The following is a 19,735-nucleotide window of genomic DNA, read 5'->3' as shown; positions in this document are numbered from 1 at the left end:
AGCAGGGCTCTGCCCTAACATCCCGCACTTCTATTCACAGATGCTTACAAACATCCTGTTGCTTGAGTCACCCTCTTTGGCAGCCTGAGGACGTTCTCAAGGGAGGAAGCAGGGGAGGGAGGCGCTGGGGCGAGCGTCGAAACTGGATCAGATCAGGGGTTCCTGAACAAAATCTCCTCTCTTCTCAGTGACCCAGAAAACCTCTCTCCCCACAAACCTCCGCCTCACGCTCGGGGAGACAGGAAGGTCGCACCGGTCGCCTCCACCCTGAAGTATCTGATTTTCCAGTCGGAGGCTCCGGCTTCTCACAATGACCCACACTCCTTCCTTTACGGTGGCGCTGGTCTGATTCAGTGTCTCATTCATTCACACAGTCAACAAATGACAATTGTGTCTGTCCCTGCCCCACTGGGCTCACAGACTAATGGCAGGTGACAGCTGAAGTGTCCAACCTCTGTCCCCACCCACTCTGCTCTGTGCCCCCTGCATTTCCTCCCACTGCAAGTTCACGCACACGCAGTCAGAGTTACCCTCTGCCTGCACTCACACCCGGCCCGCTGTTCCCAGAACCCTTTCATCTTTCGCTGTCCTTGTCCGTGCCTGTGGCACTGACTGAGCGGGGTGCCATCGTTGCCAGATTAAATATTTACCCGTCTTTCCTATTCTCTGTAGTTGCAAAAAACAATGCAAACGTTGACTAACGACAACGCGGTACTTTATCATCTTAGTCTAATCTCGAGATCACCTGGGAGGTCTCCAGAGCTTATCTCATGCCCTTGGGGTTCAAGGATGCTGTCCAAGAAACAAAACTTGAATCTAGACCTTCTGGCGGTGGCTTCCGCTGCAGTCTTGGAGGCATTCGCCTTGTTTTAGGAATATTCATGCCCACTGTCTGCTCCGAACACGCAGTCCTTCTACCGGGTAAGGCTTGGTGCTGTTGACCACACAGAATAGGTAAGTTCAAGGATACGCTCTCTGTCCTTGAACCCCACTGGGCTTCAGAGCAGACCAGTGCCACACGCTCAGCTGTTTGGCTCTGCTTGGTAGAGCAGGCTTCTCTGTGGCCACAACCTGAAATACATCCGAGTGCTCTCTCGATTCACCAAGGCCGCCAGAACCCTGGACTCTCAAAACCAGCAGACTGGATGGTAGGAGGTGCAGCGTTACCTGGATACAAGCGGTGACTTGCGTTTCCGGGCAGAAAATCACGAGTGCCCGATTTTGTCAGCTGCTGTTTCGGCATGTGCCCCTTTCCAGTTTCTCCGTGAAATCAGTCTTCAGTTTTACCATGTTAAGAGTGACTCGGTCATGGGTGTGTGTTGTAAGTGTGTGTGTGGGTGTGAGTGTCGTGTGCACGGGTGCCTTTTATTTCGTGTTAGGCAGGGAAGAACCCGAGCCTGGTGCCAAGCCCGTGCCCCCGTCCTGTGAAGTTTCAGACGGACTTAAAACGGGACTTGTTATGTAACGTGCAGCCTTGGCCCCAGCGTCGGGGGTGGGGGGGGGCCTCAAGGAGGCCCGCCCCTCCCGGTTGGTGACAGCCGGGCAGCTTCTCCCTCCCGTACGTGCCCCCGCTGCAGAGCCAGGTTTCAGATAGAGGGTTTACAGCCAAGCTGTGAGTTTTCATTTCGTTTTTCCTCTTAGGGCTGGAGGCGGGGCCACAGCCACCCTCGGAGCAGCTCACCATTGATCAGGCTGCGGCGAGCACACAGCCCCGCAGGCAGTGGGCAAGCGCAAGGGAGCACAGCTGGCAGGGCAGTGCCGGGAGACACTCGGGGCAGGCGCGCCATCTGTCAGTCTCGGAGGGGCGACTTTCAAGGCAGCAGAAAATGGCATGAGGAGGAGGGTGGTTTGTGTCAAAGGTGCAGCGCAGCCTCAGGACGTTTTTTCCACAAAGTAAGTTTGTATTCCATAGAAAAAGAGGTCCTGGGGGGGTGGGAGGGGGGGCGGAAGATAACTGTGCCTTCTATTGGCTGTGTGAGTTCTGGTACTGATCTGGAAAGTTCCTTGGTGGTGTATTGGTTATTTAGAAGGATAGTCTTTGAACAAGAACTGGATTCAGAATTTAAAGCCTCTCATTTTGGTTGTTCACTTTAAAACCATTTGACAGATATAGTAAGATTTATTTTACTTTCGTTTAACTTCAGAACTGTTCTTCTCAATTAGACCATAGATACTAGTATATGTCTCTCTCTCCCTTTCTCTCTCTCTCTCTCTAACTATGGGCACAATTATCAGTATCTTTCCTCAAAGGAGATGTAGTAGAAAGTGCCCGTCTCTGAGACTTAAGAGGCTGGCAATAAATGCTGTTCCCCAGAGGCAAATTCCCTCGGGTCTGTGTTAGGTAAATGGCTATGAATCTGACCTAGACGTCAGCACGCATCCCAAATAATATCACCTTGTTGACATAGTTTTAGAAGGAAGCTGCTTCTGGAACTTCTTGCAGTTTATCTTTCTCAAAAAGCCTCTTCCCCTTTTCCAGAGCCTCAGCTACCAATGCAACACCCCTGCTGTTGATGTTTAAGATGAGTTTTAAAAACAAAGTCGGACTTGTGCTGTTTGCTGTCTGGCGTCACATCTAGGAGGTTGGCGTTGGATGTCACGTGTTGTATGTTTATTAGGCCGGGGTTTGCCTCATTCCAAGGAACTGAGGCAGCGACTTGGAAAGCTAACCTTCTACGAACGATAGCAAGGAGCCCCTTTTGCAGGAAAGGGCGATACTCCTCCAGCTTCCACAGGCCAAAGGGGTGTAGTCTTGCATTGGCATCAGCAGGCTGTCTGTCCAAGCCAGCAGTGGACGCGGTGGCTGGAAATTCCCCAACGCAGAGCACGCTCGGGTTGTGGCCCAATATGGGTGTGAGAGCAGCCTGTGTGGGAAAATGGCCACGGTCCAAGGTCTGGAATCATTTACCTTCCGCCAGGGTCCAGGAGACAACTGTGCCTTTTACAGGAACCCTTGCTGATTGATTTCATTTACACGGAGCCGCGCGGCGACCGGTGGTGGGACACCGCATGTTGGCGGGGGGCGGGGGGATGACATCCTGCTCCATCTCTGCTCGCCTGACATCCTGCTCTCGTTAGGGTTCTTGGCGCCTCCGAACGAGATGGCACTGCTATGACAACCAGATGGCTCCTGCCAGGCCCTGGCCACTGGGCCCTAACGAGAGCTGTCTGCGCTCCCTTGCAGGGGGGGGCGGTTAGAAACTGAGAGCCGTACACTTGGTCTCGCCGCCGTTTCGGAGGCCCACCCCGCTCCCTCTAGTCTAGATGTGAGGATGGAAGAAGCAGCAATAGACCGAGTTCTCCATAGACTTTGCGAAACTCCTGCGGCTGTTTAGCGATGTGTGCGGGAGACTCTTTGTGAAATTCTGGAACGCGCTCTCCTTGATGTGTAGACCGGTGTCAGTGCGTGAGGCTATCAGGTATGGCCGCTAGTCACTTCTGTCCGAGCTAACCTCGCGTGGGCTGGCGTGGGCGAGGGTGGCCTCCAGACCTGGTTGGTGAACGTGTGAAAGAGCGTTTGCCCAGGTCAGACCTCGTGGGGACACTTGAATGTTCTGTGAGGACAATCACACCGGAAGCCCCGGCTCATATGCTGCCCGCCCCGACGATGCTGAGGTTGACAACTGGCCTTTCGGGGAATCCGTGTCCCTGCTTGCAAACAGCGACAAATTCTAGCCGTCTGTGTGCTTTCTAGGACGTTGCCGATATCGTACGATAGGTGTATGTTGCCTGGTGCCGTTAGCTTTTGGTGCCGGCGTGACGGATGAGGGGGTCCCTTCCCTTGGACAGAAAAGCCGAGGAGCTGTGGGCCCTGGAGCAAACCCTGGACTCTCGCGTCTCACTCTCCTGAAGGCGTCGGCGCCCTTGGTTCTGCTCTGTGTGAAGTCACCCTTTGGTCTTTCTCATCCCAGCTCCCAAACGGGCTTGAACTTTGGAAGTAGAGTTAAAATGGGCGCAATGCTGCCTTGATTTAGTCTGTTTACATATATGTCATTTTAAACATTTCTCACATAAGGAAAATGGATGATAGTGCAAATTCAGATCCTTAATTTTTTTTACTTTTCATATATACACAAATACTGTATTTAAGTAAATATATGCTTATATATATGCTTAGCTTCATTTAAGATATATACATAAAACCTTTACGAAATATTCTAATAACAGGAATGGTCTATCAAATATCACAAGTAGGAGATCAGGGTGGTTAGCGTGGTTTCACTTTCGGTGCCGTGCAAAAGGTGCCAGAAGTCAGAAGTCAGACCTGCCCATCTCTGCTGCCGACCCCGCCACACACCCGGCCACACTGTCCGCGTGGGCGCCGTACACTGACTCATGAGCTGTGGCAGCTCCGAGAGCCACCTTGCTCATCCGTGTCTGCTGGGCACGCCATCCCTCCCCACCCCCCCTGCGTGTAGTGCCCCCGCTGCCTCAAGAACGCGTCCCTTACCGTGGAAGGTCATGCTGGAGGCCGAGAGGGACGCACTCAGAGAGCTTCCCAGGCACCGACTGCTCTCTGGAACCTTCCCTCCTCCCTTTCCTAACAAACCCTGTGCGTCAGCCAGGGGCTCCTCTTGTCTCTTTCCGGATCTCAAAGCCCAGTTTTCTCCTCCTTTCGGAGCCACAGCGCTTTTCCTGGAAAGAGCTAACCCGTTCGCCAGCTGTCCCCCCCCCCCCCGAGTCTGACCCCAGTGCTCCAAGTGCCTGCACACTCTGCCCGCTCCCCGGGCTCCACTGAACACGCATCTCCTACGTCTCGGCATCCTCTTCCTCCCCTAAAACTTCCTTAACCCTCACCGGGCTTCGAGCCTTCCCCAGCACTCCGCCTCCCTGGGTCGGCAGCTCCCTCCTCCGCAGCTCCCTGGTACACACTTCCAATAGCGCTCTGCCCTCGCTGCGCTCTGTTCTCCGGTCGCTGCTCCTCCTCCCGCTGCAGGCTCCGCAAAGACAGGACGGCAGGTGCCCCCGCGGCTCCTTGGTGCCTGCCGTGGTTTCTCCTCACCGACTGCCGTTCCCGTCGGGTTCGCGGCGTGCACGGACGAGTCGGTCCTTCCGTAGCTTTCGGAAAAGTTCCACTGTTCGAGATAGACTACGACCGCACAGTTTTGGTGACAGAATCCGGGCGCCCATTTCCATGTCTGGAATAGTTTGACCATCACCGTGCGTCCCTCTGAAGCTGGGAAAGTGGGGCATGCAATCCCCAGATGGCGACCGGCGAGCCCAGCGGCCCTGGCGGAGGCCCGCAGCTCTAGCCTAGCTAACCAGACGTTATTAACCAGACGTCGTTAACCAGACATATTAACCAGACGTCATTAACACAACCCATGGCCTGGGTCTGCTGGGAGATGGCCGTCTTTCTGAGGAGAAGTTTGGCAGGACCCACGAGGACCCTCTGGCCTAGTAACTCCCCTTGAAGGAAATTATCCCAAGGATGTGGTTAAAAATATGCACACAGAGCTTCCTGAACAAAGATATTTAACATGACGTTCATCATAAACAATGTGAAAAATGGCAAGTCCAATGACCAACGTCACTTTCATAATCAGAGTAAGTTCTTAATAATCTAAAGGTCACACCCATCAGTTCTGTACTATCATCGCATTGACTTGTGAGCTGCCGTCTTTTCTTTTAGACGCTGCACGGAGTCAGGGACGTACCCACCTGGAGAAATCAGGTCGAGAATTTCTTCCAGGGTTTCTAATGTACTAGTCCCTGTTTTAATTTAGCAAATATTGCAAATAAGATCACGTCTGAGCCAGAGTTCGGGATCTCTGCAGGGGTGGTGACCTTGGCATCCATGGGAGTCTAGAGGCCCAGTCTCCCCCACTTTCATGACAAATATACCGTCATTGTCACCGAGAGATGGGAATCGGACTGGCTCAGCTTTTCCCTTGAACCAAGGTGAAAGCAGTTGAGGGAAAACTTGAGCGTACTTGTTAAATGAGTAGGAAGAAAACTATGTACGGAGGGGAGGCGTCCTGTAATCCCCGCTTTAATCTCCTTTACGTGGAGTAGCTGTCAGAGGTAAAGCTGTTTTATCGTAACAGTTTCTGCAGGTTTTGTCAGGATAGACCACAGGAATACTGGAAATAACCTGTCGAGTCAGGGGAGCATGGGCTGAGCTAGAAGCTCCACCCTCCTTTACCCCCTCACTGATGAATGGGTCAGGGTCTCACCAATGGGATATGCTACCCATCACTGACCTTTCTGGGCAAGAGGGGACATTTTCTGTTTTTAGTTCTTGGGAAAATACCCAAAATTCATCCCCACTGACAGTGCCACACCCTGAATCCGAGTGAGGAGGCCAGGGCACAGGACGGCTGGGCAGGGACATGTCCGGAGCAGGACCGTCCGCCTTGTCGTAAAAGGGCAGAGCAGCCTGTGTGTCCTTGAAACATGTTCTCCGTGGTCCTGACCTGTGTGTTGTAGAGTAAGTCGTGCGGAGTCCCTTGGTTCAAAGAGTTCACTGTTTTCATGGTGAAGGAATGCTGTCTTTAAAACTTAACACAAACCCAGTAAAAAATAAACAAGTAAGCCCCCAAAGGGCTGCTCCCCAGCCAACATGCAATGTGAGCGTGTCTGGGTGGAGTGGAGGGAGCGGGGGGACGTGGGGTCCTGAGGGATCCACGCCACAGCAACCTCAGTCCTGATGACCGAGAGAGACTCTGGCCGTGGCCTTGGTGTCCGTGGCACCGAGGAACCCGAGGGGTAGCTCCGTCGCCAGCTGCATGGAAACTCCCTCCTCGCTGCCTTCCTGAAATAGCGGGGGCAGTGCGGGGGCACTGCAGGGGCAGGGCCAGTCGGCTGAGCAGCTTGAGTTGGGCCGGTGCGGAGGTCTGAGGTGCAGGGGTGACAGAGCGAGCTGCCCGCCGAGGAGGACGCGCACCCCTGCAGCTCAGGTGGCCCTGGCGGGGTGCCGGGGACAGGTACAAGCAGTGTCAGGAACCCAGGGGGAAGCAGTTCCCGGGGGTGGGCCCTCACCCTTCAACCTCCACACGGGGGCCTCGTGGGGGGCCTGTTTATTCCTCGTGCAGCAAGGGGCACGAGGACCCTGCCTGAAATTGTTGACCGTGGCTGTAGAATTGAACCTCACTCTAGCGTCTCAGCAAGGATTAGGCCATAAAAGCGTCTTGGAACGATGGCTTCTCAACTCCCCACAAGAAAACAATGATTTGGGACAATCTTCTGAGAACGGCTGTTCTTTCCGTAAGTGCTTATCATCCTTCCCACGGCCCGTCTGTGCCGGGCCTGGCCACCGGCGGGCCCTGTGTGTCCCGGGGACGGGCCTGGGGAGGGTAAGACACCCCCACACAGGTAAGACACACTTTCCTGAATTAACTCAAAACCACTCAGTGAAAAGAACACTCATGCAACGCAGACGCATCCTGACTGGTGTTTTTGGAGCCTCACAAGAACTTGAATAAAACCACAAAAAGGCTCACCAACCATAGGAGCCTCGGTTTAAATAAAAGCAGTTTATTTTTAGCTGAGGATCAAACTCAGATTCAGTGGCCTCTCTGTGCCAGAGATCCCAGCAGAGAGAAATGAGATGCCCGCGTCTTTAGAGTTCATGAGGAAAGGCTCTTGCTTCGTGTTGTTTACGCTACGAGTTTGTGTTTCCTTTTGGTCTGGCCAACGCTCACCTCTTTGGTGTTGGTATATCACTCCTGCGAGGGATCGAAATGTGTATCTTGTACAATTCTCTCATGTCACAATGCACAGCCAGTGACACTGTGCCCTTCACTTCGACAAACATCTGTGGATCTCCTACTACGTGCAGGGGACTGTGGAAAGGAGACAGAGCTCTCCGGGCTTCTCGAGGGTGCTATGGCCCTGTCCTGGGGGCAGACGGGAACACAGTTCAAGGGCAAACGACTTTCATCCCAATTTGGGGGAGGGCAGTGCCCCACGGAGCAGCGCCGAAGCCGGGAGAGTGGGGAAGCTTCGTGGGCGGGCCTGGAAACACGGATTTCGGGAGAGGGCCGAGGAGCAAGCAGATGTTCGAAAGGACACGTGTCAGAAACACAAAGTCTGGAAATTGTTGAGTGTGTTCCAGATAAATGCGTGGTCCTGCCGTGTGACCGGCCGAGGGAGGTATGGAGAGGTGGCTGCACTGGGAGACGGGCCACACAGGGAGATCGGGGACAGATCCCCGAAGGCTTTCGGATGTTCTTTCCCGAATTATGTGTCGCCACTGACAGTTGGTGTGGAGAGTAGTGATGTCCGAACTCGTAATTTAGGAAGGATGTTTCGGTAGAAGGGTGGGTTGACAAGAAAGCCGTGGTACCATTTATACTCCCACTGCGGTTACCCATCCATCCGCCCGTTCCCTCCTGTCGTTCAGCAAGTACTAACTGGGTGCCTGCCCTGCCCCGTTTAGGCTACAGGTAGAGAGATCTGCAGATAGAGATACATCAACAGGCAAAACGAGAAGACAGGGTTTTCCGACTCCATGGTATTAGTGTTCGAGTCGGAAGATGGACAATGAGCAACGTAAGTAGGCAAATGCTGCTTATTACAGTGATCGTTGATAAACAGAATAAAGGAGGCAGGGAAAGGCGGTGTGAACGTGAGGGAGAGGGGTGGGAGTTTTTGAAAAGGTGGCCAAGGCAGGCCTCTTGAAGAAGCAACTGAAGTGAAGACTTGGAGGGAGGGGCGTGAGAGGGAGGATTGTGGGTGCTGGAGGCCAGAGCACGTCGGCTGGAGAGTTGACTGTTGTCTGAGACAGTGCTGGGCAGAGGAAGGAGGAGCGGGAGGAGAAGGGGGAGGAGGAGCTGCCTCAATGGCAGCGCCTCCATGACTAACAGGTCTGGTGTGGAGGGATTAAGTCAAGGGCGACTCGAAGGCGTGGGTCTCCACTGAGTGATGTGGCTTGATATATTTGGTGTTAAGACACTTTGGGTAGGATGGCCTTGACCTCATCGAAGGAAGAGGTGAAGTCAGCTGAGAGGCAGTGAGGAGCGTGGGGTTAGGGCTGGGAATCGGAAACCCTCGGCAAAGTTCCGCACCAGCTGGTGGGAGGAGCGGGAGCAGGACCTTAGTGGACGTGAGTGTAAGGATGGATGAACAGTTACTTTAGCTTATCCTTGGCTTGTTTATCTGCGGGGCAAATGTTCATTAGTACTTAGTGTGTGGGTAGTACCGTGCTAAAAGCTGACCACACCGCAGGGGAATATACTCACAGACAAAGAGCACAGAGGGTATTTGTAAATATATTCAATGGGCTCTGTTACCAGATTGGAGAGAATGAGGTAGCATAAGTATTTGACTTCTCACAACAAAGCCCACTGAACATACAAACAAATTGTATCGGGCTGATTCTTAAGAGATCGTTTCTTAGAACACTCTCCTCTCCCCTTCTCTGTAGAGATGGTGCAGTTAGGCCCAAATAGCTGTATTTTTATAATCGGCCCCATCCAGATCCGCCTGTAGGACTGAGTTTTCCACCAGTTCGCTTCGAGGTGCCTCACGGAGGCATGGGTGTGCTCTGGAAGTCCGTGGAAGACCCGAGTCCCCCCAGGATTCCTCGGGCTGAGCAGGAGCTGGGCGGCCAAAGGCCCAGTCTCTCAACCTGGGGCTTCCAGCAGCCTGGCTGTGTATCCCAGCATGCAGTGCAGTTGCACCGGGGGCCATGGTATCGTGAGAAAGGCTGGGAAGTGTGTTACAGGACACGCTTCTACAACTCGCCCATGGCATCCTCACGTTCCCGGGCACCGCGGTCCCACGCTTCTTTTGAGCAGTACTAGCAATGTATCTGTCTGTGTTCTCTAAGTCACAGATGTGTTCCACTGTCGTAAACTGTGTCGTCGTAAAGGCCAAAGTTCATCAACAGTTGCCTAAATCCTTCTTGCAAATCACCTTCCAGACCGTTTTCAGTGATTCCAGTGGACTTCTTGTCTGGCCTGAATATTTCCCATCGTCCTTACCTCGTGGATGTGACCGTCACAGGGGGAGCAATAGGGACACGTCAGCTTTCTCCCTTTCTCGTTGACTCATGCTAGTCACTAACATCATCTCCCCCTCCTTGTGGCTTTCCTGCAGGAATCTTAAGCTACTTCTCTGTTTTGTGAGGGCTGGTCTGGCTAAAAGTAAGCAGTGTTGCTCTGGCGGGTGTGGCTCAGTTGGTGGTAGCGTGTCCCTCCCGAAGGCTGCAGGTTTGATTCCCAGTCAGGGCACATGCCTAGGTGGTGGGTTGGATCCCCAGTTCAGGCATGGGAGAGGGGCAGCCGATCGATGTTTCTCTCTCTTTCCCTAAAGGAAAAAAAAAGCAATTAAAAAATATCCTTTGGTGAGGATAAAAAATAAAAAGTAAATGACGTCGTCCACATGTCTGTCATCCGGGCCCTCGCCGGTGCCACTGTCCCTTGCTCGGCTCCCGCGAGCCCAGGGAAACCACCAGCAGGCAGGCGCTCCCTGAGGGCGCAGCGCAGCTAGTCCTGAGACCGAATGCGGCACCCGGTTGGTTTCTTAAAGATACAAAATATACGTCGGTACATTTGAAAACAGACATTTCTGACACATGCACGTGCACCCCATTTGGGAGATCTTGGTGCTTGTGCCCAGGAAATCCCCATTGCCCCCCAGTTTTCCCCAGTGGTGACAAGAGCTATTCGTTCCTATCTGCCTCTCCCCCACCAACCACACTATGGGTTCTGTCCCATTCCACCCTCCCGGATGCCCCTGAAGGCAGGGTTATCACCTCCATTTTACAGATGAGAAAACTGAGGCTCCAGGAGGTTCATTCATGACCTTGTCCAAGGTGACATAGCTTTGAAACAGACAGATTTGAAATGTAAGGTCTTTCTGATCTAAATTACTGCCTGCCATCTCTTAGGGTCGGGGGCAACATCCATCCTTATGTCTAAAGGACTCAGTCCTAAAAAACAAAAACAAAACAAACAATGAATTTTGAGTTCTCAAGACGCTCTTTATGATAATCCTGTCGTGGGTGCTGCGCCTCTGCTTCCCGCCTTCAATTGCAGCATCCTCATGCCTGGTTTCTATCCAGACCACAGATCTGGTTGCTATGACATCCCTCATATTAGGAAAATATTTGTCCGCCCAGGTGGCTGCAGCAGCAGGCAGGCTGACGGATGGCTCGGAGCATATGAGCCGGGCGCCAGCGCGCACTGCGGCAGTGTGCTGGGAGAAGGACCTGCCGTCTGCGGGGACTCCGTGCAGTTGCCCAGGGACCGGCAGTGGGTCGTCCGCACAGATGAAATAGGAGGCTCCCGGAAGGGCGCTCCTTCCTGTGCGGAGCATGTGGCGTTCGGGTAAATGAGCGCGTCGACCCGGGAAGATACGGTTGTGCTGCACCCAGAGTGGGAGCAGGACGGGCCTTTTCACTGTTGGTCTGAGATGGAGATCATCCCCTCGGTCAGAGTTTCCTGTCCTTGAACATGACTGCATCCAGATAATGGACTCTTCCAGGAAGAGGGGAAGAACTTTCTCAGAAAAATAAATAAAACATAGTTTACTTGACTCTCTCTCTCATAAGAGTTCTTGCACAAGAAGTGAAGAAGCATGGGAAAATGCGAGTTTTTTTTATGAAAACAAGTTTTTCCTTGAAGTTACGACAAGAACTGAGGCTCACACGACATACCGGTGTGTGTGGGTGTTTGTACAAAAGGGGCACATGGCCAGAAAAATGTGTGTCAAAGTCTCTTTGGCAGCGATGGTCCTTTTTACTTTTAATGACTAATGGTATGTATAATTTCCTTTTCAAAAAATTGCTTACTGTTCATTACTCATTTTTTTTAAATCTGTCTTTTGCCTGTCCTGGCTGGTGTGGCACAGTGGATTGAGTGCTGGCCTACTGGGGACCTGGCCTGGAACCCAGGAGTGGGAATCAAACTGGCCACTCCATTCATTGAGCCACACCAGCCAGGACCCTAGATCGCTTTTTTATATATAATTTATACCTGTTAAAAAGTTTAACTTCCACGGCGAAGTCTTTTTAAAAGGAAGAGGTTTATTGGGGCCAAAGGGACCAGCAGCCGCAGGTCTGGGTGGAGAGGGGCCGTGCCCTGTCCCGGCCTTGCTGGGCCTTTTTTATACATGAAGCAGGAAAGAGAGCTGTCATGTGTTTTGAAAGACCTCACCTGGGCCCCAGGGGAGGAGGCAGAGGAAGATGAAGCGCAGCGGTTCTGTGATAGGTGGGAGTCTGTGAGGAAGAAGCATGTGTTGACTGCTTGTGATTGGTCACAGGCCGCAGTCCTAGAGTCACGCACATGCAGGCGGATGGGCCACCACGGTCACCCGCAGCTCGGGTCTGAGTGTCCTCGCACCCTCGGGACTGGGAGCCGGCCTGTGTCTGCGGGCCCCCAGCTGTCAGCCGCCTCCCTGCTCTGTCTCTGTCTCCGATTCCCCTCCCACTGTCATCGCACTTAGGACAGACACCTCAGGGTTTTGTTCCTGTCACACCTGCCTTCTTGCAGAAGGGTGTGGAACAGCTTTGCTGTTCTTACCCACCGCCCACCGCTCCCGTTTGGTTAGGCACGAGGACTGGGACTGGAGCCGAAGCCCGTGGTTCTACGGGTCGCCGACCCTCTCCTGGCCCCGCACCTCACTCAGCCCCTCTGAGCCCTACCTTCCTGCAGAGGATGGGCTAATAATACCTTTTTAGAGGTTGTCGTGAGGATTAAGTGAGCCATGTACATAAAAGCACAAAGCATTCAGCATCGTGCCTGGCACGTGATTTCAACCACTGCAATGCAGGTACCTCCTAGCAGCGGATTTGAAGGGCGTCAGAGAGAGTGAAAGCAAGAGTCACATGCGTTTTGTGAGCCAGGTGAACCTGCCTTGTACCGTTTACATCAGGGAGAACATCCGTGAGTGCGTGTTTAAAAACCACATTACGCTAGTGATGACATTTCTTTTTAAGAAACAAATTCCACCAGCAAGTGTGCCTAGCTGATCAACAAATTAGGGAAAACTGGAAGGAAAGCTACCAATAAGCTGTTTTCGCCTCTGCGTAGCTCATTCCCTGTTTAGCAAGTAGTCCAATCACGGCAAATGTTTATCCCCAGTCAAACTAGGACATGCCCAAAGCCTTCCCGTGCTCTAGAACTTTCGCTTTGCCTTTTCAGTAACAGCCGTTTAGTCATTGCCAACACGTTTTACAATGCTACCGTGTGCCTGGCCCAGTTTCAGGAGCCGGGGGAACTGCTGCGGTGGCCCGGAGCGCCTCCAGGGCCAAGTGCCTCCAGGGCCCAGACTCCCAGCCCTCGGGTTCCGAGTGCGAGGCCCAAGGCCAGGTGCACCGAGAGCCAGAATGGCCAGTTGGTTTGCAGGCCAAGTGCAGTGTGAGGCCATGTACCCAGTCATGTTCGTGGCTGTCTTACAGCTGACTGCCTGAAAAATGCACTCTATTCACGCCCCCACAGTCCGAATCCCGACTGTCCTCTCGTCTTTATTGGAAGTGGCTGACGAAACAGAGGAAGGTCAGTAGTGTTACATTTAAGAATAAAACAGAAAGAGGGGCAGGCTCAGGTCGCGAGTCCCGGACAGACAGCACAGCTGAGGCTGTGGTTTTTTGGGACATCTGTCTCTCTGGCTCTGTCAGCGACCACAGTGTGGGGTCACCGACCCACAGGGGGTTGGGGCTCCTCAGCCACGCTGTCCCACAGCAAAGCGTCAGGCGGACTGGGCCCGCCCACGATGTTTCTGTGGATGCTCTCAGGTTCAGGGGGCACAGTGCAGCTGGTGTCTAGATGTGCGCCGTGCACAGGGGTGCGACTTGTCTTCTCCTCTGTCCCCTCACACAGCTCCTAAGCGGCACTGGCCTCCGGATTTCGGATGGGGCCAGCATCACTCGTCCTCTTACAAAGCAGAGGACTTTGCAGAGAGCTCTTTCCAGTGCTGTGCCCACGTCCCACGGCTGGCTGGTCACTCGTCCCCTTGTTCCCTTGGCATCTGCCCTCTGCTGTGTCTACTAGTCTCTGTTCTCCACAGGCTCGTGTTAGTTCTGATTTCCTGTGTGTATACATTTTGTCAAAAAATGAAAAAGAGATCTTCATAAAACTCTTGGTAACTACAGTAGATGGACAATAAGCGAGCAGATGGTTCTGTAAAACACGATGAAAAACATTCAGAAATTACTTACTTGTTAACTAATACATCACAATGGGCCAATCACCAAAGCTTCCTGAATGAAAATACACTTTAAAAGTTGAAAATTATGGCCCTGGCCAGATGGCTCAGTGGGTTGGACCATTGTCCCGAAAACCAAAAGGTTGTGGGTTTGATCCTGGTCAGAACACCTGCCTGGGTTGTGGGTTCGGTCCCCAGTTGGAGTCAGTCGATCGATGTTTCTCTCTCTCTCCCTTTCTCCCTCCCTTCCTCTCTCTCTGAAAAATCAAAAAACACGTCCTCAGGTGAGAATTTTTTTAGAAGTTGAAAATTATGTATGTAGTTTTTTACATCTCATAACTTATGAAAATAAATACACCTTGTAAATTGTTTACAAAATTCCAAAGTCTCTTTGGAAACTTGAACATAATAATGCCTTACACTGAGTGAACTGTTGTCGTTTGCTTGTTTTGAATGCTTGCACTTTTGAAGAGAACGTCATTTCTATTCGCACGTTGAGACAGGGGGGTGTATTCCACTGCACCCCCTTCTTCCTGGTCTGTTGAGGGGCTGCGGTGCTAAGAGCCACAGGCTCAACAATGTGTGGAGTTTTGCTGTCACGCGTGTCTCAGTAAATCCTTAAAATAGTCTTAAAATAAACCAGGTGCAGGGTAAAGCTCAAATAGGAATCCATTAGCCACAACGAACTTTAGCTAAACATTGATTCCCGGCTGCGTGTGAGCTTAGTGGGTGCCCAGAAAGCTCCCAGTGCAGCGAAAAGGTGGTTTTGTCCTGGAAAGGGTTGAGAAGCCAAGTTCTAAAACGACATAAACCTGAAGTCGGGTGGGATCCTTCTTTGTGCAGCTGGACTCGAAGTGATCCAGATGGGCTAAAGGTGAAAATGGAGTGAGCCTTAGGGGGGTGCCTCTCGGTGGGTGACCGTTCTGAGCTCCTGCTAGGACCCCGGAGGAGCTTGGGCGGCGAGGGGCCGGGGCGAGGGTGCCATCCTGCCAATGGCAGAGTAACGGAGCCGGGACAGAAGTCACACGTAGGAAGATGAAATTGAAGAAGGTGCTGATGTTTCTGATTTGAGAACAGTAGCTGTGAACTGAGCGCTGTCCTTAATTGGGGCTCCAATATACAGCGGGGAAGGTGAATGGCGGGTTCTTTCTTCGTTAGGGGGAGTTTCATAGACAGCGGCCCAATAATCAGATTGAGGGAGGGGGAGGGGATAGTGTGAGACTGACTGTCCAGGGCCAGCCAGGGCCAGCCTTTGTTTAAGTAATTTGAAAGGTGACATATAGATAGTGTCCTTCCTTCTGCCCTTCCTTCTTTCCTCCTTCCTTCTTTCCCCCCTTTCTTTCTCCCTCCCTCCATTTCTTCCTTCTCTACCTCCCGTTCCTCCTGACTTCCACACTGCTTCTGTCTGAGAGCTAAAACTTGGTTCCCTCTAGTCCTTCAACACCAGTGTTAAAAGATTCAGCCACTTTGGAGATCACAACCAAGTTATAAATGTGCCCACAATCACCTCTTGCAGATATCCTAAAGGAACTGAGAAAATCTTGATCTCCAACGCTTCCTTGTGATTTTTTGAGGCATCAAGCTATTGAAAGAAACACTTTTAAATGGCAAAAAGAGAAGCATACCCCTGACAGACAGGGAGCATCTGTCCCAATGTCTAGTCACACTTAGCTTGAAGAGGAGACACCAAGAGTCACGTCACAGTCTCGAGCCTAGAAATCAAGTTTAGCCTGCAATGCAGTGTCATATGAGGGATTTGTGGGCTTTGTTACTAAAGCAAAGCACCTTACCATTTGCCACGTTCAAGGACCCACAGACCAGTCTGATGGGGCAGGAAGTTTATTTGTGAAGAGAACAGGGAGCAGGCAGACCTACCCCCCATCCATCTTGCCTCGACGGTCCTGGCTGGTGTGGCGCAGTGGGTTTGCACACAGGCCTGTGAACCAAAGGGTCTCTGGTTCCGTTCCCAGTCAGGGCACATGCCTGGGCCAGGTGCCCAGTAGGGCGCGTGAGAGGCAACCACATGTTGATGTTTCTCTCCCTTTCTTTCTCCCTCCCTTTCCCTCTCTCTAAAATAAATAAATAGAATCTTTAAACCCCCCCCCACATATATATATATTGCCTTGACAGACCTACATTTAAGTCTGGATAACCCTAATCTGTTTTTTAAATGCATTTCAGTCTCTAGACTGAGGAGTAGTAAAACAGCCCTGTTCATTCAGCTGAGATCGGGTTTGTTTTGGACCTAGGGTAGGGGAGAGAAATCGAACCCTTAAAGAAAAACAGTCTCACAGTCTGCCTTAGTGTGGTGCGTATTGAAAGCTGGATGCTTTCCATGAAAACAAAAATGGGCATAAAAGCCAAGGGCTGTTAACTAATATTTGGAGGGAAGCTGACTGTGTGTGAGTGTGTCAGAGCGTCCCCAGCAACATGCCTCAGCGTTAACTCTCTGTGCGCATTTTGATTTTTTCACGTGCCTGCTGTCAGGACTCATGAGACATGCATCTTCTGTAAACACTGGCCACAGACCTACTCTTGTCCAGGCACAGGGTGGCCACTGGGGAGCCAACACGGAGTAAGTAGAGGTCCCTGTCCCCTCTCAATGTTAGAGTCCCGACCAACCCAAAGGGTGCTTTCTGTGCTCGTGTGGGGACCAGAGGCTCTGCTCCAGATCCAGGCCCAGGAAACTCCCCTCCCCCCGGGCCCCGGGCCCTGGGCCGGCCACTGGTGGGCAGCGGACAAGGGGGCGCTAGACTAGAGGACAGACTACTCACGTGCCTTTGTGCAGGGCCCTGTCTCATGGCCTCCCTACAGGGGGGCTGCCGGTCAGTCTCATGCGTGTGTGAAATGCTAAGCTTGTCTCTGCTGCAATATTATTTTAAAATTGGTCATTTAAAAAATTTACTAGAGTAAAAAAAATATTTTATTAAAAACTAACCTAGAGCCCTGGCCAGGTACCTCAGTTAGAGCATTGTCCTGTGCATCAAAAAACTGTGGGTTTGATTCCCGGTCAGGGCACATGCCTGGGTTGCAGGTTCAATCCCCGGTTGGGGAGCGTGCAGGAGGCAACTGATCAATGCTCCTCTCTCACACTGATGTTTCTCTTTCGTTCTCTTTCTCCCTCTCCCTCCCTACCCCTCTCTAAAATCAATAAACATATCCTTGGGTGAAAATTAAAAAAGAAAAAATAATTTCCTGGAAAGTTGAGCCTTGTGCACTATGTCCAGTGTGTTATTCGTGTTAACGACAACAAAGACTGCAAGTCTCAGGGAAGTGGAAGCGCATCCAACCACGGTTTTTAATTAGGTCTCAGGTGCGCACCACAGACTTCTCATAAACAAAGACTGGAGAATTTCCTTTTCATTTCCTTGACCTTCTGTTCTTTGTGAAGCTGCAGTCAGGGTCCGGGAGGCAAACCAAGTCTTAAAGCACGAAGCAGACCGGTCCTGCGTTGGCGATGTACTGGTCTCCTGCGGAATCGGCAGTTGTGGGACACCCCCTCCGCCCTCTGCCGGCCTCCCAGGCAGCCCCTCACCCCCAGTTCTTCCCATCAGAGCCCCCCCAGGCTCTCACAGAAGGGCAAGTTCAGCCACAAGTTTAATGGCAGGAAGTGACTCGAGGTTCCCCCAGGGGGCAGAGAGTGGGTGGTGAGAGAAGGCGGGAAAGAGAATTCCAGATTGGAAGAGTCACCCAGAGGGGAGAGTGACCCGGGGCTGGAATTTCCGAAATGACAATGACATCAGCCTTCATGGGACACTTCCCCTCAGTCCCAGACAAGTGACCCAAAGCCCTGCTGTGAACAGTCCCCCCTCCATTTTCACAGTGTGATTGGAAACAAGCCCTGTCAATGGAAGGATGGTTGTAAATCCTTGAAGCTGTTCCATAGGAAGTTTCTGGAACAATCTGTTGGTAGTTCGGTGCTCTCTAGGTTTTCCTAAGAGAGCCATGGTGCCAAAGACAATTTTAAAACCTAGAATTTGGTAAACCAAAAGAGATCTGAAGTTTTTGTTGTTGTTGCTGTTTTAGAATTATTAACTTCAAATCCTATACATTTGCTTATCCAATGATCGCGTCATGAAATACGTGAGGTTATGGACTATGTAATCAATAGCACACTGTTTGGACAGTAAGGAGAAACCAGACAGAGAGGAGAGGCATGAAATCTAAGAGAGGCTAGGAACGTGGCTTCACCGGTACCTGCGTGCTTCTCAGGGGTGCTTTTAGTACCAAGAAGGGAGTCTCAGAAACGTCATGTTTCTTTTCAAACTATATTAATGAGTTAAAGGGCATGTATGAGGAGATTCAGAGATTTCAAATAAAAGTTTAAGCACCGAAATGATCAAGAACTCTTGCCCTGGCTGGCGTGGCTCAGTGGATTGAATGCCCGCCTGGGAACCAAAGGGTCACCAGTTTGACTCTCAGTCAGGGCACAGGCCAGGGTTGCGGGCCAGGTCCCCAGTAGGGGGCCAGCAGAAGGCACCCACATATTGATGTTTTTCTCCCTCTCTTTCTCCTTCCCTTCTCGTCTAGAAATAAATAAATAAAATCTGTTTTAAAAGAATATTAAAAACAAAAAGAAGTCTTGAGCGTTTTCTCTACACAGAGCATTCTCTTCGGTACACACCCAGCCCTGTGATCCCGTGAAGCGGACACGCCCACCTTGCCTTTTAGTGACGTTTAGGGGTTTGATGCATTAGAAAGCCTGTGGTTCTTTCTGTCCCAAAGCCGCCCTTTATCCCTGCGACTTCGTTTTGAGACCGGACGCCAGTCCGCGGCGTTCCTTCGTGACATGAAAGAAAACAGTGAACAGAGGGGGTGGAGGCTTGGCCTCTTCCCCGATGCCCCGCGGGTCCCCAGGGAGCCGCAGGGTCTGTCCCTTCTGTCCACACTCCTCACGCGAAATGTCTTTGAAGAGCCTGTGTGCTGGCAGCTCCCCCAGTTTGCTACACACACCCTGGCTGAGCCCCTGCGGGGTGCTGTGCGCCGCGCCGCGGCCGGGTGGGCAAAGACGGTGCCTGTGGAAGCAACCGAGGCTGTGGAAGGCAGAGTCCACCGAAAATTCGAGGGTCAGGGTAAGTGCTGAGCGAGAGGTGCCAGAAGGTACGAGGAGGGACGAGCAGAAGTGGGGTGGTCAGGAAGGACTCCACCCTCCAAGAAGGCAGGGCTGCAGCTGAGCGTTAAAGAAATAGGGAAGGAAGAATAAGAATCCGCCTGTCGGAAGAAGTGGGAGAAAGCACCTCCGGGGAGCAGAGGATGGGTTCGGGGAGGTGGTGGCCAGTTTAGCGAATCAACTCGGCTGCTGTGCAGGGCGCATGGGCAGTCGGTGGGAGGTGGGAGCAGCCGCCAAGGACCCCTGCTAAGCTCAAGTACCATAAACTGTTCTCAGAAGCTAGTTTTACTTTGGAGCGACTGGGGACCCAGGAAGGATTTTAAGCAGGTGAGTGAGGGAGCAAATTGAGGTTCTTTCTCTGAAGTTATCTTCGCAAGACGTTGGTTGTGTTCATGACTAAAACTCACAGATTGCCTTCAGAATGCAAGCCCTCCTGCCATTTTATGGAAACCGATTTAGGAAGGTCTTTGTTTCCGAGCCCACACTTGATGCTGCTCAGCAGAGATTTTGCGTCCGACCTGTGATCTTGAGCTT

General features: G+C 52.0%; 1 protein-coding gene across 4 annotated transcripts in view; it reads left to right on the top strand.

The window, feature by feature from the left end:
- Window positions 1–19,735, top strand: part of STARD13 (StAR related lipid transfer domain containing 13) — a 347,642-nt gene that overhangs the window by 269,500 nt on the left and 58,407 nt on the right. The window contains exon 1 of one of the 4 annotated variants that reach the window (XM_053665603.1): window positions 1,884–1,893. The exons of the other annotated variants lie outside the window; for them this stretch is intronic. The gene's annotated coding sequence lies outside the window, so the exon portion shown is untranslated. Of the gene's footprint in view, window positions 1–1,883; window positions 1,894–19,735 lie in introns of those variants that run through there. 4 annotated transcript variants of the gene reach the window in all.

Source organism: Artibeus jamaicensis, unplaced genomic scaffold (genome assembly GCF_021234435.1).
Source record: "Artibeus jamaicensis isolate MK-2021 breed Jamaican fruit bat unplaced genomic scaffold, CSHL_Jam_final contig_415, whole genome shotgun sequence".
Classification (NCBI taxonomy): Eukaryota; Metazoa; Chordata; class Mammalia; order Chiroptera; family Phyllostomidae; genus Artibeus; species Artibeus jamaicensis.
Note: the sequence above shows the minus strand (reverse complement) of the source record. Positions and strands in the feature narration are given on the sequence as shown.